The sequence below is a fragment of the Herpailurus yagouaroundi genome, unplaced genomic scaffold, assembly GCF_014898765.1.
Source record: "Herpailurus yagouaroundi ecotype Mexico unplaced genomic scaffold, PumYag 77, whole genome shotgun sequence".
In the NCBI taxonomy this organism is placed as follows: domain Eukaryota; kingdom Metazoa; phylum Chordata; class Mammalia; order Carnivora; family Felidae; genus Herpailurus; species Herpailurus yagouaroundi.
This window is the reverse complement of record NW_024412388.1, coordinates 38254717-38272573: the sequence shown is the minus strand read 5'-3', so window position 1 is coordinate 38272573 and position 17857 is coordinate 38254717.

Genomic DNA, 17857 nt, shown 5'->3' with positions numbered 1-17857 from the left:
TTGTAACAAAGTGTTTTTTTTTTCTGTTTTGTTTTTGTTTTTGTTTTTAGAAATGGATCACAGCCCTAAATATAGAATGTGACACAATAAAACTCTTAAAGAAAACTTAGGAAAAGACCTTTGTCATCTTGGGTTAAGCAAAGGATTCCTAGTATAATCCATAAGAAAACAAACAGATAAATTGAACTTCATCAAAACATAAAAATTCTCTTCAAAAGACACTTAAAAAACTGAAAAGACAAACTATAGATGGGGATAAAATATTTACAAAGCATATAGCTCACAAAGTACAGAATATATAAAGAATTCCTGTAACTACTAAATAATAAGAAAACTCAATAAAAAATGGACAAAAAATTTGAACAGACACTTCACTAAATAAACAATGCAAACATGTTCAACATCACTAGTCATTTCAGGAATATCAGTTAAAACACAATGAGATACCTCCACAAAGCTATTAAAGTGGTTAACATTAAGGGCACCTCAGTGGCTCAGTTGGTTCAGCATCTGACTCTTGAATTCGGTTCAGGTAATGATCCCATAGTCGTGGGATCGAGCCCTGTGTTGGGCTCCCTGCTGAGCATGGGAGCCTGCTTAAGATTCTCTCTCTCTCTCTCTCTCTCTCTCTCTCTCTCAAAAAAAATTTTTTAAATGGTTAGAATTAAAAAGGTTGATCATACCAAGTTTTGGCAAGAAAGTGGAGGATTCCATATCGCTGATGGAAATTTTAACATTGGTAAAGAAGAGAAATTATCCCAGAGTTTATTTAAATGGAATCATACAATATGTACTTTTCCTTTGTTGGGCTTATTTCACTCAGCATAATTATTCTGAGATTCATCCATGTTGTTTTGTGTACCAACAGTTTCTTCCCTTCGTTTTTGAGTAGTGTAGCACTGCTATGTATGGGCCACAGATGACCTATTCACCTGCTGATAGACATTTGGGGTACTTCCGTTTATTTATTTATTTTTTTTTACCTTTTTCTTTCTTCTATATTTTGGGACATTTTCTTGACTCTTTCATCCCAATTTCCTATTAACATTTTTATAACCCCAATTTTAATTTATAGTAGTTTGTTCTGATTCTTTCACTTTTAGTGGTATGTTGAGGTTCAAATATTATTGGAGGCGGAGGGCAAATCATTTTTTGTTCACTTGCTTGTTGTGTTTGATTTTATTCAGTTTTCTAAATCTATCCATTTCTTTGTGTTTTCTGCCTTTTAATCTTAGTCTTTCTTCACATTGTAGACTTTTCTTAAGTATCCTGCAATTATTTCTCCAATTTGCATGTAAGACTGGAGAAAATGGAAGGCAGAGTTAGAGCTCTGTTTGCTGAGTGAGTCTCACGGACCATCCACCTTTAGCAGCTACCAGGGAACCAGCCGCTCTTCTGGAGAGCCCCTTGCCCAGAAAAGCTGCAGGACATGGAGGGCTTTACCTACGCAGACAATTGCAATACTTGTTATCCTAGACTTCCACATATGGTGTGTTTAATATAGCTTCATAGGAACCTCTGTTTTATTTGTTTGTGATCCCTTTTGCTGGTTGGCTTTTGTCAAGAGATAAATACTCGCTAACGGCTATTCTGTGCATGGAGGTAGGGGTGCAAGCTGACTATTGCATGTGCAAAGTCATGTTTCAGCTATTCTCCTTGTTTTCTTCACCACTTTTCATTCCCATTATTTATCATGCATAGAGTCTCAAGCCTGTCTTTAGCTGAAGCATCTTTGGCATTAAGAATGCCAAATATAGGGGTGCCTGGGTGGCTCAGTCGGTTAAGAATCTGACTTTGGCTCAGGTCATGATCTCACAGTTCGTGAGTTTGAACCCCGTGTCAGGCTCTGTGCTGAGAGCTTGGAGCCTGGAGCCTGCTTCTAATTCTGTGTCTCCCTCTCTCTGTGTCCCTCCTCCGCTCACACGCTGTCTCTCTCTCCCTCAAAAATAAATAAACATTAAATTAAAAAAAAAGAATGCCGATGCAGGGACGACTGGGTGGCTCAGTTGGTTGAGCGTCTGACTCTTGATTTTGGCTCAGGTCATGATCCCAAGGTTGTGGGATTGAGCCCCATGTTGGTCTCCATGCTCAACGTGGAGCCTGCTTAAGATTCTCTCTCTCTCCCTCTGCCTCTCTTCCCCCCTCACACTCACTCTCTCTCTCTCAAATAAAATAAATAAATAAATATTAAAAAAAAAAAAAAGAATGCCGATGTAGAGCTGGTTCCCTCTCAGCTCCAAGGTCACCCCAGAAAAGTCTATCATGACCACCTTATCTGAACAAACTCCACCTCTAATTACTCCCTCTCTTGACTCCTGATTTTGTCATCTGCATAGCATTTGTCACCATCCGATCTTGTTATTTAGTATTTATTTCCCCTACTAAACTGTAAATTGGGGCGCCTGTGTGGCTCAGTTGGTTAAGTCTCCAACTTAAGCTCAGGTCATGATCTTCTAGTTCGTGACATCCAGCCCCACATCAGGATCTCTGCTGTTATTGCAGAGCCTGCCTCAGGTCCTCTGTCCCTCTCTCTCTCTGACCCTCCCCTGTTTGCACATGCACGCACAGACTCTCTCTCTCTCTCTCTCTCTCTCTCTCTCTCTCAAAAATGAATAAACATTAAATTGTAAGGAATTTGGTTTGTCTTCTTCATGGCTATATCCTCATGCCTCCACCAATACCTGTAACATGAGAGGTGCTCAAGTATTTATGGAATACAGGTGTCGAGAAGGGGAGATGCTTCCATTCCAGCTCAAAGTTCTGCTAGCCTGAGCTGAGCCCTGTTGCCATGCTTTCCTCATCCCAGATCAAAGGCACTCACTCCCTTCCATGGCTGGAGAGTCAAGGGTGATAGATCCTCTCCTTCTCCAGACCTCCTGTGCCCTCCTATTCCTCTACTCCTAACTTCCTATTTGTTAGTCTCTTTTGGTACTTCTCAGATTCACTGTTTCTCACAACCTCTTCAAACACAGTGTTTTTGGTTGTGATCTTGACCCTGCCTTACCTTCCTCCTGCCTGCCTATCTGTGTTTCAGAAGAATAGAATAGGTAGGAGCAAAGAACAAGTAGTAAATATAGAATTGACAAAGACAAATGTCCTGTGTTTCTCACTTGAGACAAAACAGGTATTTTACCCCAGAACAGGGCTATGTGGGGTCTTGTCCCCTCATAGACCCATAGTCCAAGCCCTGTCTGTCTTCAAGGATCCAGAGAGGATGGGGTGGCACTGGCATCTGAGATAGAAGGACTGTGCCAAGGACATCTGCGTCATCTGCCTCACACATGTATGACTCAGGATGCCATGCTGTTTGGCCTTACACCTTTTTAGGCTGAGAGGAAGTGTACATGAATGAGTTACTAATAAATAAGATAAAAACATGTTTGTCCTCTGGTATTTTATTAGCCATAAGTGGACACCCTACCCTTGAGGAACATAGTGTCGAACACCAAGTTGGACAGACTTTGGACCCAACCGCAGGCTGGGCTCCTTTGAGAGCGAAGCTGTAAAAACTATAAAGGTGCATGAGTGCCATCTGGAGGTAAAAGTAGTACTACAGCCTCTCTAAAGCCTGCTCATACAAAAGGGGGCACCGAAATTTGCTCCCAGAGACCCCTAATCCTATCACAGCTTGGTGGACGTTGGTACTATCGTCAATGAGGGAAGTAAGCGTGAATGGTTTCATATCTGGGGTCAAAATCTGCCTCCACTGCATACCAGACCACTACAGACCATGTAACCTCTTCCCTGATGGTTCCTAGTATATATTCTTTACCGTTAATTTCTGATGGTCCCACATCAGAGCACTTTCCATCTGCCACAAGTATTTTTTTAGCCTATTTGTTGTGCCAGAGTGTGCTTGGCAATGGGGCTATCAGCTCATTCATGACGAGTCCGTCCTCGGGCTGGAAGGGACATAGCACAGCCTCTCCTCTCCTCAGCAGGAACACTCGGTACTGCATCTCTACAATGTGTTCCCTGCCTTTGTTAGGCCAGGATTCCCCAGAAGAGCACATCTTACCATCTCCAGGACAATTAACATTGGCAGGCAGGTCTCCGTGCAGTGCAAATCATGGGCTTGGGAGTCAGTAACACATACTATTGAATCATAGCACTGTCATTTGGGGAATGTGCAAAATCCTGAACCTTGGGCAACTTACTTCTCTGAGATTTCATATCATGGTTTGCCAAGTGGAACGATAATAGCCACCTCATGGTCTTATGGTTGGGGTTAGCAATGGTATTTATTATTTGTACATGACCTAGCACAATTCCCGAAACCAAGAAGGTGCTAAGAAAATATTAGCTTTTCCTATCATTCTGATAATAATAAAAATTCTAACTATGAGAGTAACTGAGCTACCTTGCAGAATTGTAGAGAGGGCCAAATGATGTACACATGTGTGCTAGACTGCCAAGTGAGACAGAACTTACAGTTTTTTCAAGAGAAGCTGCCAGTGGCTTCTGGCAAACATTGCAAGTTTTATCACCTTGAAGCGGATCATTGGTTTCTCTCTGAACACTTCGGTGGCACCTCTTAGCTATTGCCAACAAAAGGCCACAAAGTACACACCGAGATATGGAACGGGTGTCATAGGATTCTCTGACTCTCACAAAGATTGTCTTTTGCAAAATCTCCTAAAATGTGGCAACTTACGAGAAGGGGCTAAATTTGCACAGAGTTAAGGAAGCTCCAGGAAGAAAAAAGATTAAAGCCAGTCTCTTCCCTTCTGAAAATCAACAAGGTTACAATCTCTTCCACAGACTGAGTGCACCTTGAAGCATCACCAAACTTTTTGTACCACACGATGTTCTTGGAAAAGTCAAGGAAGGTAGCTTTATAGGCTCGTAGGCCTTGAACAATTAAATGAGAAGTAAAAGCCTTGTAACTTTTTTTTTTTTATGCCTCCAACTGGTGAAGAAGGTCATTCGAGCATTGCATCTGGAATATGGTAGCACTCAATCAATGGTGGTTCTTATTACTGATATTATTGTTCCACGTGGTTTCTTGCTAATCCAAGCCAGAGCTCCTGTCATCTGGCAGAAGCCTCATCTGGGCCCCGTTAGCGACCTCTCTGTGAACGCTCACTCAGTGGCTAGGCCAGAGCGCTTTAGGGTGGAGGGGGAGACTTCAGGGCAGGGGGTGGAGGTGGGGGGCAGACCAGGCTGCCAGACGCAGACATGGCTCAGAATTCTAAATATTCTCCACATACTTCTCTCTTTGGATACATGGTTTTCCCTAGCAGGGAGACATTGGAGAAAGGCCCCCAACGCAAGGCTTGCCTTCTGGACATTTCTAAAAAGAACCACATGCTCTTTGCGGTGTATCTGAAGAGTAACTGCGCAACCTGCAGACTGCGTTCCGAGAACGCTCACCAGTGTTGTTTCTGGCGCAGTTCAGCACAGGATACAGGGAGAGCAAACAGGGGAAGGAATGAAGTCACAGTTCCCTTGGATGTGACGAAGTCCAGAGGCCTTGAACCATCTCTCAAGCGTGGTGCACTTTCCCTCCCAGTGGAGTTCCTGTGTTTGCTACATGAATAATGCACTCTTAAGCACTTGCACCCCGCAACCTCAACAAAATGGCAATTCCGAGGTAAACTGCCATTAATAATTTGCATCTCAATAGTGCAGCTTCCTTTGTAATGCACACTTAATTACATTAGAGGCCTGGAGAATAAATCATATTCCCGCTGGCTGTTGTTGGGATTACCTTATGGATACAAGCATCGAGATCTATCTTTAGGTTTATTGGTGACAAATATCAGCCCATTGTCCTAATGGTGACATAACATCATCTACTACCACAGGCTACAAATTAAATTTAGTGAAACTTCTCAAAAATAATCTCTGGATCACAGGCAATGGGAGCTGGAGGGATCCGAGAAAAGAACCCACGCCTTCCTCAGCCTTGGCGGCATCATCTGGGGTGGAGATTAAAAAAACAGCAACGCGCTGGCCCCACCTAAGACCTATTAAGTCAGAGTCTCCAGGGATAGGGCCCAGTTAGCAAGATGTTTTAAAACTTCCCCGGTGATTAGTAAGTGCAGCCTAGAATGAACACCACGAACGGCGCTGATATAAATCATCCCCGTGTGTGCGCAGGCAGAGGCTCTGAGGCCCTACAGCGGAGGGTAGTGTGTGCAGGACTCCCGGGGTGACTTCTTTCTACCCGGCTGCCATGCCTTCCCACCTTTTGCTTTGGTTCCCTCTTCCCCGCTGACTCACCTCTGCTTCCGGGTGTCTGTTTCATTCAGTGATTGATCAGACTTGTATGGAGTGCCATCGATATGCCGATATGCCGGTATGCCGGAGAGCAGGATTCCTCTTAGATGGGCCAAACCTTGTCCATCGCGGTGATTTTCTCAGCGTTCCTGAAAGGCATGGCCTCCTGCAAGCAGGAGTGTCTCCTGACTAATGCGACCACAAGAGGGAGCTAAGCGCCCCCACTCTTTTTGGTAGAGACCCACGGGATGGCTGAAACAGGAGAGGGCTCACAGAGTGCAGGAGGCAGCTCCAGGCAGGGGGTGACCCTTGATGACCTTCACCTGCCAGGTGCTATGCTTCCCACCCTGAAGAAGGCACTGGGCTACCCAGAATAGACCAGGTTTGGCTGTCTATATACCTGGGCCTTACTGGCTGGTGGTACACCTTGGGCCGCCATCTGTAAACCAGCCACAGGAGGTTGTGTGAGAATTGAATGTGACCACCATGTGAATGTGCCCGGTAAGTAGTGGATGCGATCTTCTGATGTCCCTTCCCCTGCCTTCCCTTCCCCACCCCCCCATCTTTCCTCCTTATCTGCTGTGGACTGAATGTGTGTGAGATTCCTCTGTTGAGATTCTAACCTCCAATGTGATGGTATTAGAAGATGGGGCTTTGGGAGGTGATGAGGTCAGAGGGTGGAGCTCTCCTGAGTGGGATTAGTGTCCTCGTAAAAGAGACCCCAGAGAAATGCCTTCCCCCACCAGCTGTGTGAGGACACAGTGAGAAGACAAGAAGACAGCTGTCTATGAACCAGGAAGCGGGTTCTCACCAGACATGGAATCTGCTGACACCTTGATCTTGGACTTCCAGACTCCAGAACTGTGAGAAATAAATTTCCATTGTTTATAAACTATATTTTGTTACAGCGACCCAAATGAGCTATGACATCATCCGATTCTCCTTCCTTTTCCCAAAAAGCCAAATCATGCAGGGAGAGCCTGAGTCACTGAGAATCCACATCTCACTCTGGATAAGAATTCGTTTTGTAGACTCTCCTGAAGGACTATCCTATAAACTTTAAACTGTAAACTTTACATTCTCCAATTATGAGATGAACAATGCCTCAAATGGCCCTACTTGTCACCAAGCCTCTACCAGATAACTCCTCAGTCAGGGGATTTACGATGTTACGGCTCTGCCCTCCTCACACCCCCCTGGGTGCCCAGCCCCACTAGTGAGCAGTCCTTGGCCTCTAGTCTTTGTTGAACACTCCCAGGTTTGGAACTCACTGCCTCACAAGGGCAGCCATGTCAGAACAGCTGTCCCTATTTTAATCTAAAACTTGGCTCTCCACTGATGCTCCTACACTGGGACCTTCAGAGGTCTGGAGTCAGAGATACAGCCCCAAGAGTCTTCTTCAGATTTTAACCAATGAATCCCTCCCCAGCCTGGTAAAATCTCCCCAAGTTTGGGGATGGCTGGTTTAGTGTGTTCTGACCAGGGCTGAAGGCATGAACCCCACATTACACCCTTGTCACTGCTGACCAGGACTGCATGAACCTGAGAGCAGTCGGCCAGCCAGCTGCTTCCTATTCACCCAGTGGCCCCTCAGGGTCTCAGCTCATTCTCTTGCACTTGAATGGTGCAAGACTGGGCTCCTGAAGACTAGATGTTCACAGTTAGGGATTTGGACATGACGCCGGTCCAGTTCTCCTGGGCCTTTCCTCCCAGATCCTTCTTCCTGGTCCCCTTTCCTTCTAGCCTATTCCCCATCTCTCTCCCAGCACTCAGATTGGTGTCTGACTATTAACCCACACCCACAAAGTTCAGCTCTCTCCATCTCAAAAACCTCAATCTCAACTCCCAGATTCTTTTCTGGGCAAATACAAACCAGTTCCCAAATGAAGAGTCATCTGCCTGCTCTCAGCCCAGCACTACCAGAGCTGGTCCTGACCAGCAGAAGGAGTGACTCATTCCTTCCAGGGTTGTAAATGAGACACGCCTTTTATGTAGATGCATGAGGCCTTCTTCTTTCTCCCTTGCTCCCAACACACACACACACACACACACACACACACACACACACACTGCCTTTCCACCTAGCTGCAGAGAGCTGAAAATCTCCTTAAGCATGGGGACTGTCCCTGTCATCCCCGTAGCCCCAGAAAGTGCTTGCCACCCAGTGCACTCGCAATAACTTGTAGCTAGATTGCAGATAACCACCAGGGAGCCAGTCCAAGCAGCTACTCAGAGCAGCATTAAGACAAATGAGTCCTGTCTGGATTTCCTGCTGATTCAATCCTGCATATAAAGTTCTAACTGGAAGGTTATAAACTGCAAACATATTTGTGAGACCCTCCTCCTTCCTTTCCCACAAAGCTCAGGGTCCATCTTGGACTCCAGTAACATGGCCCCTTATCTCTTGGCTACAGTTGACCAGTAGGTTTTAAGCTCCCTCTTGGCCTACCTGTGTGCCCCTAAGAAACCTGGGATCTTGGGGAACCCCATCATCAGACAGTGTCTGTTTCACTGGGAGTTCTACAGACCAAGGATTTCCTGAACAATATTGTACCCCAGACTTTCCAGACTCCCGAGCCTATGCTTGAAGCCACTTTGCCACACAGCCTCCAGTCCTGTCTGTCCTCAGGTAGAGGTCCCCTATGGTGAAAGCTACATATCCCAGCCAGTCTGGTAGATTCGTGAGCCACAGTAGGAAGTTATAGCAGGGGCTAAACCTAGCTTCAAGAAAAGACAATTCTTTCTGTTGGGAGACCTCAGAGGCTACAGGATTATATGTAATGAAATTCATTCATCCATCCATCCATCCATCCATCCACTCATTCATTCCTAGAAAAGCATTATGGAATATGGTCAAAACAATGGTTCTAAAATCAGATACTACCGGATTTAAATCTCAGCTTTGCCACTAAAAACCCATATCACCTCAAGCAAGTCCCTTGAAGCCCCTCACACACTCCACCAGGCATCTGAGAATAATTATATCACTAGTTCAGAGGTTGTGGGCAAAGATGAAATGAGGTGCTGTGCACAATGTACTCATTTAATCCTCACAGAAGCCTGATGAGAGAGATACCATTATCCTCATTTTCCAGATAAGGAAACCGAGGCACTGGAGAGGGAAGGGAATTTTCCCAGGTCGCACAGCCCGTCCCCGGCAGGCTGGGGCACGGCATACAGTTCCGTCTGCCTGGTTGGCCTGTGTCTTTGTTGGGGCGTGTGGGGTCTCCTGCATTCTGGGTGTTTACCCTTGCAGGGGTAGGTATCGTCATGGCCCAGAAAAACCAGCCTCGATACCCTCGGAATCTGTAGCTGCTTTCTGCCCCGGAGTCCTGCGCAGCACCAAACACAGACTTGTCCCTGGTCCTGTGCCTTTCTGGTTTGGAGTGTCAAAGTCCCACAGCATGCCGGCAGCCTGGGCATCAGTAAAGGCTGCCGTGCTGTCTATGGTGGGTAGAAGTCGCTGCCTCCCGCTAAAGCGCTCTCCTGCTTCAAGAAACAACCTGTCCAGCTCTCTGCTCTTCTGGAAGCCCCTGTTACAGGGCTAGGTAAGGGGAGAGGCCCAGGGCTCAAAGCAGTGCCGATCCATCTCTGCCTCCGGGACCTCGTCCCAGTGTGAGCTCGTTGGCCTCCCTCGAGGAGTCCTGGCCCATCTCACCTTCTTTCTCTGTCTCTCTCATCTCAGGCCAGGAGGGCTCCTTGGATTCGCAGCTCTCCTGTCCCTTTATCTAGAGGACAAGCTTCCCTACCCCAAGCACTCGTCTGGGAATAGTCATCTCAATGTCATGAACAAAGGTAGGTTCATATGACTCTCACAGATCGTAAGAGCATAACAATCACCTTAGACGGTTGTTTAAAATGATCCCCCTGCAAGAGATTTTGATTTGGAAGAGCCCGAGGTGAAGCCCAAGAAGCTGTGATTGTAACTGTGGGGACTCAAGACACCAGCCCTGGGGAGCACGCTGCTTTAATGCCCCTGACTTGGGGTCTTGGGGCAGGACACCAGCCATTAAAACTCAGCCAAGACCTCCGAGGTGAAGCTGACGAAACACAGGCTTCCGCATCAGACAAGCCCGTTCACATCCCAGCTGTGCTGCTTCCCGGCCATGCAGTTTGGGTCTAATGACTTAACATCTGTGAGCCTCAATTACTCTGTCCCTGGGTCCCCCTCCCTCGTGCCTATTTTTAGAGTTATCATGAGGATTAAGTGAAGCATTATACATCAGCTGAATGGTCCAGAGCACGTGAAATCAGATTTCCTTGTCTGTGCCGATACCCCCACCGTGGGGATCTCAGTCCTGTTTCCCAGCTCAGCATTTGTTGGGACGGACTGAGAATGTCTGGCTATGTCTCTCTCTCCCCAGCAGTGTGTGGGCGCTATGAGCACAGGGGTTGTGATTAAACCCTCTTTCTATTTCCGGGGCCTAATGCAGAGCCCTGCACACACACAGTTGGGTCTCCATGAGGTAGAAACTATTAAAGCAGAGAGAAGTCCTTCCATGCGTTCTTCACCCCTGGGCCCTCAATCAGCTCATGCAAGAATAACAGAACCTACAGCACTTACTGAATGACTAGTTGGTGCCCGGTGCTGTGGCATGGGCTTGGCACACCTCACTCTTGATCCTTGTGAAATCCCTGAGGATATGGGTTACTAACCCTGGTCCACTCTTTGGTTTTGTTTTTTTTTTTTAACTTAGGAGGCGACTGAGGTTTGGAAAAATAAGGCATCTTGTCCAAGGTCATGCAGCTAGAGGCCACCAGAGCCAGGACTAGACCCCAGTCCATCGAACCTCAAAGCTTGTGGCCTCCTCACTGCAGCAACAGCCTCTCCACTATAATCAAGAACGAACCTCTTTGCCTGAAGCTACCTTCCCGTCCCCAAGACTCATGGAAGTCATGGTGAAAGGCACAACAGAAGCCAAGCAAACTCAGGGGTCTGCAGTGTGCCTTAATGCCCATCTCATACGTACTCCTCTAAAATCCTCGGCAGACTGAAACCATAAAATCACAGCCTTATTTACTGTGTCTCCAAGGCTAGCTTAGAGGCAGCTTCATAACTCTTGGCCAGGAATATTATTTCAAATAACTCATGCGGACAGCTGTGTAACCAAGAGGAGAGATAGATGGGTCCCGGAATGCCCCTTTGCTGTAGATCACGGCCCCCCACTCCCAAGCCCTCCCCCAAGCTGCCCGGACAGAAAGGGTCAATGATTCATTATGCTAAGATAAACAGAGTTAATTTTCTTCCTGGATAAAACTAATTACAACTGTGTTTGTTTTGGTAGGACACAGAATTACTGTCCCCGGTGACAAATCTTCCTAATTGAAAAGAGTGTTTATTTTAAAGGGGTGGGGGTTGGGGTCACTAAACAACAGTTAGCTAGCGTTTTCTCCATTTTTCATTTGAAGAGGGACAGTGATTAGGTGTTGGCCTCAACGGAACATGCAAAATCTCTTTCTCTGGGCCCACCTCCCTCAGGCCTGCTGGAGAGCTTCAGCAATAGTGTGTGCGTGGGGAGGGTGTGGGGTGTTTAGCATGCAGTTTGGAGAAGGTTTCCTAGAATGCATGTCCTGTTGTTGATTAGCTCTTAGTGATGGGCAGAATCAGGGTAGCGCTGGCTTTGGCAACCCACTGAGGAGTGTTTTGAATCCCACCACCCACCAATATCATACACTGTAGCAGAGAATTTGATTAAACCCAAATCAATTCCTGTAGCATTATGCTAGGTCAGACTGGGTGCTAAGGCACTGGGGAGATAGAAAAGAGAGAAACAGGGTGCCTGCTCTCAGAGAGTCCATGACCAGATGAGGGGCTAGAGAATAGTTGGGCGATGCTGCAGCGGCACAGAGGTGGGGGGTGGGGGAGCCATGGGGAAGAGCTGATGGGTGGGGGGGCGGTGGGGAGGAGCCGCCTTTATGCAGAGGGACTGGCGTGAGCAAAGGTGTGTGCATGCATGGTATGTCTGAGGAGCCATAAATGATCCACTGAGGCTGAGATAGCAAGGTGAATCGAAGCACAGGATTGCAGACGAGGCTGGAAAGACGGGTGGTATTTGGATCACGACAGGCTGTATTATTTTGCTAGGGCTGTCATAAGAAAGCACCACAAGCTAGGTGGCTAAGACAGCAGATGTTGTCATCTCCGTTACGGAGTCTTGAAGTCCGAGATCAAGGTGTTGGCAGAGCCATCCTCCCTCAAAAGAAGGAGAAGAATCTTCCCTGCCCTTTCCAGCTTCCTGTGGCCCCACACATTCCTTGGCTCAGGACACATAATGCCAATCTCTGCATCCCTCTTTATGTGGTCATCCTCCCTCTGGACTTGTGTCCATGTCCAAATTTCCCCTTTTTACAAAGACACCAGTCATATTGGATTAAGGGTCCACCCTCCTCCAGTATGACTTCATCCTAACTAATGACATTTCAACAATCCCGTTCCTAAATAAGGTCACATTTGGAGGTACCAAGGGTTTAGAACATCCACACAGCTGTTTGGGGAACACAACTCAACTCATATCAGGTCACAGAGGGCACCTTCAGGAGCATAAAGTTTACTCTGCGGGCGGAGGGGAGACACTGAAGGGCCGTAAGTGATGGAGTGGCTTGCATTCTTGGTTGGCTTGTTTTGTTTAAAGAGTCCTCTGGATCCAGTGTGGAGGACTGACCGGAAGCACAACCAAAGCTTAGAAGCCAGTTAGGTACAAGCTGTTAAAATCATCCCGGTGAGTCTTGAACATACTGGAAGTTTGAGAGCAGCCGAAAAGAATCTGTGGAAGGGCTAGTTAGAGCTCTAGGAGTCTCTGATTTGAAGAATGTCATCATTACTGGGGTTGTCAGAGGAGTAACAGAGTGGGAGGGGTCAAGAATGGCTTCTAGGTTTCTGACTGAGAAACGAGCTCCAAGCTGGTTGGCAAGGAGATGAGTTGTTTGAGACAAGTGGCATTTGAATGGTCTGGTCAGAGACGTTCAGGAGGCGGTGGATGTGAGGGTCTACAACTCATGGAGGCACCTTCCTCTAGAGATGCAGGTCTAGGAGCCATGACGACATAGATGCTCACCAAAGCAGAGAAATAGATGACACAGCCTGAAGCCCATATAGAGTGGGCAGAGCACGGGGCCACAACAGAAGCCCGAGGCGCGTGGCACACAAGGGTGTAAAAGAGGAGGGGCGTCTGGGATGGGCTTGAGCCAGCACCGTCACAGGGGTGGGTGCAAACGCTGAACGGCAGCCAGGTCTGATTTCTCAGCCTTCCCATCCCCAGACCTAACTAGCCTCATACCAGTACTGTGCACACAGCAATACTGACGCGCCTCTGCACCTTTGCTGGACGCTTGTTATCCTCCCGGGGGGTGTGTGCGTGTGTGTGTGCGTTATGCACATGTGCGTGAGTGTGCATGTGTGCGTGGAGGCTCTTAGCCCACATGCTACCACCTCCTTGAGGGCATTATGGATCACGTCCTTCTCTGCTGCTCTTGGACCGCTCACAGCTTCCCTGAAAAGAACTTCACACAAAGCAAGTGCTCGCTGATAAGTATGTGGTTAAATGTAAACAGATGGTGTAAACACCATCAAACACATACTTGGTAAAGACGGTGGATAAAGTTCTCTAGCGGTGACCTAACACAGGGCCCCAAATAAAACAGGTCCCCAGTAGACACTGACGAAAGGAAAGCAGGAAGAGGGGTGGGAGGAAGCAACCAGCTACATCAGGAATATTTACAATAGTAACAGTGCGCGGCTCCCCTGGAGGCTGCAGGCTCTGAGAGCCACCTCGTAGTATTTCATGGTTCACAGGACAGCCTACCCTTCTGTAAAGCGGGAGTTGAGGCTATTGATTTTCTGGCATCCCTGGCGTCCGGTGGGAGTCCAGCTCACAAGCGTTGAGAGTCAGAAAGGGTAGAGAGGAGAGCTGAGCCCCGCTTGCTTTCTATAATGACACGCAGCAATGCCTACGTCTCCCCACGCCGTCTTACAGAGAAGGAAACTGAGGCCCAGGGAAGTTCGATTTGCCCAAGGGCTCAGAGTGGAGGGAGGCCCCTGAGCGGGAGGCAGGAAAAACCCAGGGCAGTGGCAGAGGGGCAGTGTGTTGCCGGGTAACTGAGAACACGGCCTTTGGAGCCCTGTTGCGAGGGTGTGAATCTTGACTCAGGCAAAAACGTGTTCTACACGTTTATGAATTATTTGGGACTTGAAGTTGTTCCCAAAGCAGCTAAAGCCACTAACTTGGGGGAGGGTCATTCCTGTAGCTTCCCAAAAAGTGTTCTCAGGTCTCTGGGCAAGTGGGGCAATGACGGTGCCGTAAACACAGGCCCCTGACCGTGGGCAAGTCCTGCCTGGTCTCAGCGGCTTCCACATGTGGGTTCCCACAACACGCTGAATCATAATTACCTGCGGGGCTTTCAAAAAATGCGTATGCCTGGGCCTCACACCAAACCCAAAGCATTAGGATCTCGGACGTGGGGCTGGGCATCTGTGTGGTTAGAACTCTCCCAGGTGATCCTGGTGCCACCTGCAGAATGTGTAGTGTGGCTGTCTCACCTGCATTTCAGGTGCACACCTGCCACCTGGTGAGCACAGCAGGTACTGCAGGGACCCTACAGGTCACCAAGCTCCCAAGATTTCTAATCTGGGTAACCAGCCACCAGACAGAGTGGGGCTTAACTACTTGCCCTGATACCCTCCAGCCATGTATCCAGAGGTGTATTTAGAAAAACTGGGCAGGAATCCAGTGTCAAATGTGGGTTCTTCCCAGGAGCAGCAAGAAATGTTCCCCTTCTTTCTCCTGTGAAGAGGAGAAGTGGTTTGGCTAAGTAAAGCTATGTTTCCTGGAGTGGTGAAGGAGACAGGCAACGAGGAAGGAGACAGCAAAGATCAGGGGGAAAAAGAAATATGTATATTTGGATTCATTCAGACTTGTTTTTCAGTAGCAGAATGATATGGCAAACTCATGACAGAGTAGATAGCCCATGTGTCAGATACTGATTGAGGACTTTATATTAACACTCTGTTCAACCCTATGAAGTAGGTACTATCACTGCTATGGTCTGAATGTTCGTGTCCTCCCCCCCAAATTCACACATTGAAATACTAACCCTTACAGGTGATGGTATTAGTAGGTGGGGACTTCGGGAAGTGATTAGGTCATAAGGGTGGAGCCCTGATAAGTGAGATTGGTGCTCTTATAAAGAAAGCTCCAAAGAAAACCCTAGAACCTTCTGGTGTGTGAAGATACAGCAAGAAGTCTGCCGCCCAGAAGGGGGTCCTCACCCGACAGTGCTGGCTCCCTGGTCTCAGACTTCCAGCCTCCAGAAGGGTGAGCAATAAATTTCTGTTGCTTGTAGGCCAGCAAGTCTGCGGTATTATGTCAGAGAAGCCCGCACAGACCAAGGCAGTTGCTATCCCCATTTTACATAAGGCAACTAAAACACCAAGAGGTTGAGTGGCTTGTTGGAGGCCAGCCACGGATTTGATGCCTCTCACTTGAACATGGTTCCATGAGCCCTGATTCAACATTCCACCTGCTTACGATTAATGCATTCCCGTATTGCCCTTTCTTCATCCTCCTCTGTGCCAGCAGGTAAGCTGTGCTGGTCTCATTAGGAGATGGGTTGACAGAAAATAGCGTGGGGAAATGGAAGAAACCCCGAACATAGGCAAAATGTTTGGAAAACATGAATAAGAGCCGTGAAGTTAAGTAGAATGGGCTTTCCCTAGACTGAAGTGATGCATGAGATTGGTGCAATCAGTATTTCAGATCAGAAATTTCGAGGCGCTCTATTTAGGCAAGTTAGCTGTGCCTCGGTATACCTCCCTTGCAAAGTGGAAGAAATAAAACAGTAACTGTGTCATAGGCTGTGAAGAACAAATACGATAACATATGTGGAGCACTCCACACGGTGGCTGTCTCAGTATTTGTAGCTACTGTTAGCAGATCAGATGTAACCAGTTTATTGAGAAGCCTCAGTTCATTGGGTGTATAAATACGGATCAAGTTATTTTCCCCCTTCACTGCAGTTACCCAGTCTGGCCAGTCTCTCATTCTCACCCACGAATGCCGTCTCCAGGCAGATCCTATCGCTCTCCCATCAGTAGTGGCTACTCCAAGCCCAGTCTTGCCCAGTTCACGACTTTGATGTCATATCATATCCAATTTCAGTATCATTTCTTCTCCTCCCTTCAGATTTCACCAGACTTTTAACATGTTCCAAGAGTTTGAGGGGGCTTGATCTTGCCTTTTACTCCTCCATCTTTCTTTTCTGGGCCTAGTGCCCCCCACATCGAGGGAAGAAGGGAGACTAAGGGGTATAGCAGAGGTCACCTTAAATAAGTGGCTGCTTGTCACTGGTGGAAAGAAGGCCCTGTTCTCACAATGGCTTGGTCTGCCTCCCTCTGCTGCTGGTGGCCTCTGCCTACGTGTTGGTTTCCTATTAGTGTGGTGTATAGAGTTATATGTCATTGGAGGGAAATGTTGATCTTATGGCAGCCCCCTCATCACTGAGAACCTCACAGAGAGGAGTAGCCTTGTCCTATAAGCAACCTTTGCCCCCAGCTTTCTCTGGATGTCATCTTACCTGGTCCAAACGATCTCCTACCTTCTCTTATAACTTCTGTCCTCTCATTATAAGGAAGCCCAGAGAAACATGGAGGTCTTCTTCTACACTCTCTAAAGGCTAAAGATAAGCTGGTGGGTGGACACAGGTCAGAGGCTTTTCTTTTTCCCAGAAAAACTTCATGACAGTACCTACTCTCCCATCAAAAGTGGGTTGCTCTGCCAGACGTCAGACTTCAGAAATCTATGGTAAGAAGCAAAGGCCAAATGTCCGTTTTTACCCAAGATACAGTTACAGGGACTAGATTTACCCTCCTGCCTGAAACAAACAAAAAAGAAACAGACAAAACAAAACAAAAATAACACAGGATCACAGAGTCCAGAAATTGACCCACACGTTTATGGACAACTGAATTTTTGACAAAGATCAAAGGCAATTCAGTGGAGAAAGAACAATCTTTTCAACAATGTTGTTGGAGGCATTAGATTTGCATAATCAAAAAATGGGGGTTCAAGCCCTAGTTTATACCTTATATGAAAGATTAATGCATCATAAGCCAAAATGTAAATCATAAAGCTATCACACTTTTCAGAAGAAAATATGGGAGAAAATCTTTGGGACCTTAGGATAGGCAAAGTTTTTTAGATTCCACATCAAAGCACAACTCGTAAAAGAAAATTTTGACAAATTAGACTTTTTCGACTTCTGCACCTTAAGAAAACTCTTAAGGGAATAAAAGGATCAGCAACGGACCAGGTGAAAGTGTTTGCAGAGCATATATTTGATCACAGCTTAAATCCAAAATCTATAAAGAACTCCTAAAACCCAATAAAAAGAAATAAAAAAGAAAATAAAAAATCACAAATTATTTGAAAAGACAGTTCACCAAAGAAGATACATAGATGGTGAATAAACATGGGAAAAGGTGATCATCACTAGCAATTTTTAAAGCCACAGTGTAAGACTACTACACATCTGTGAAAACAGCTATAATTAAAAAGACTGATCATGCCAAGTGTTGGCAAGGATGTGGAGAAATAGAACTCTCATACACTGCTGGCGGGAATGTAAAATGGCAGAACTGCTT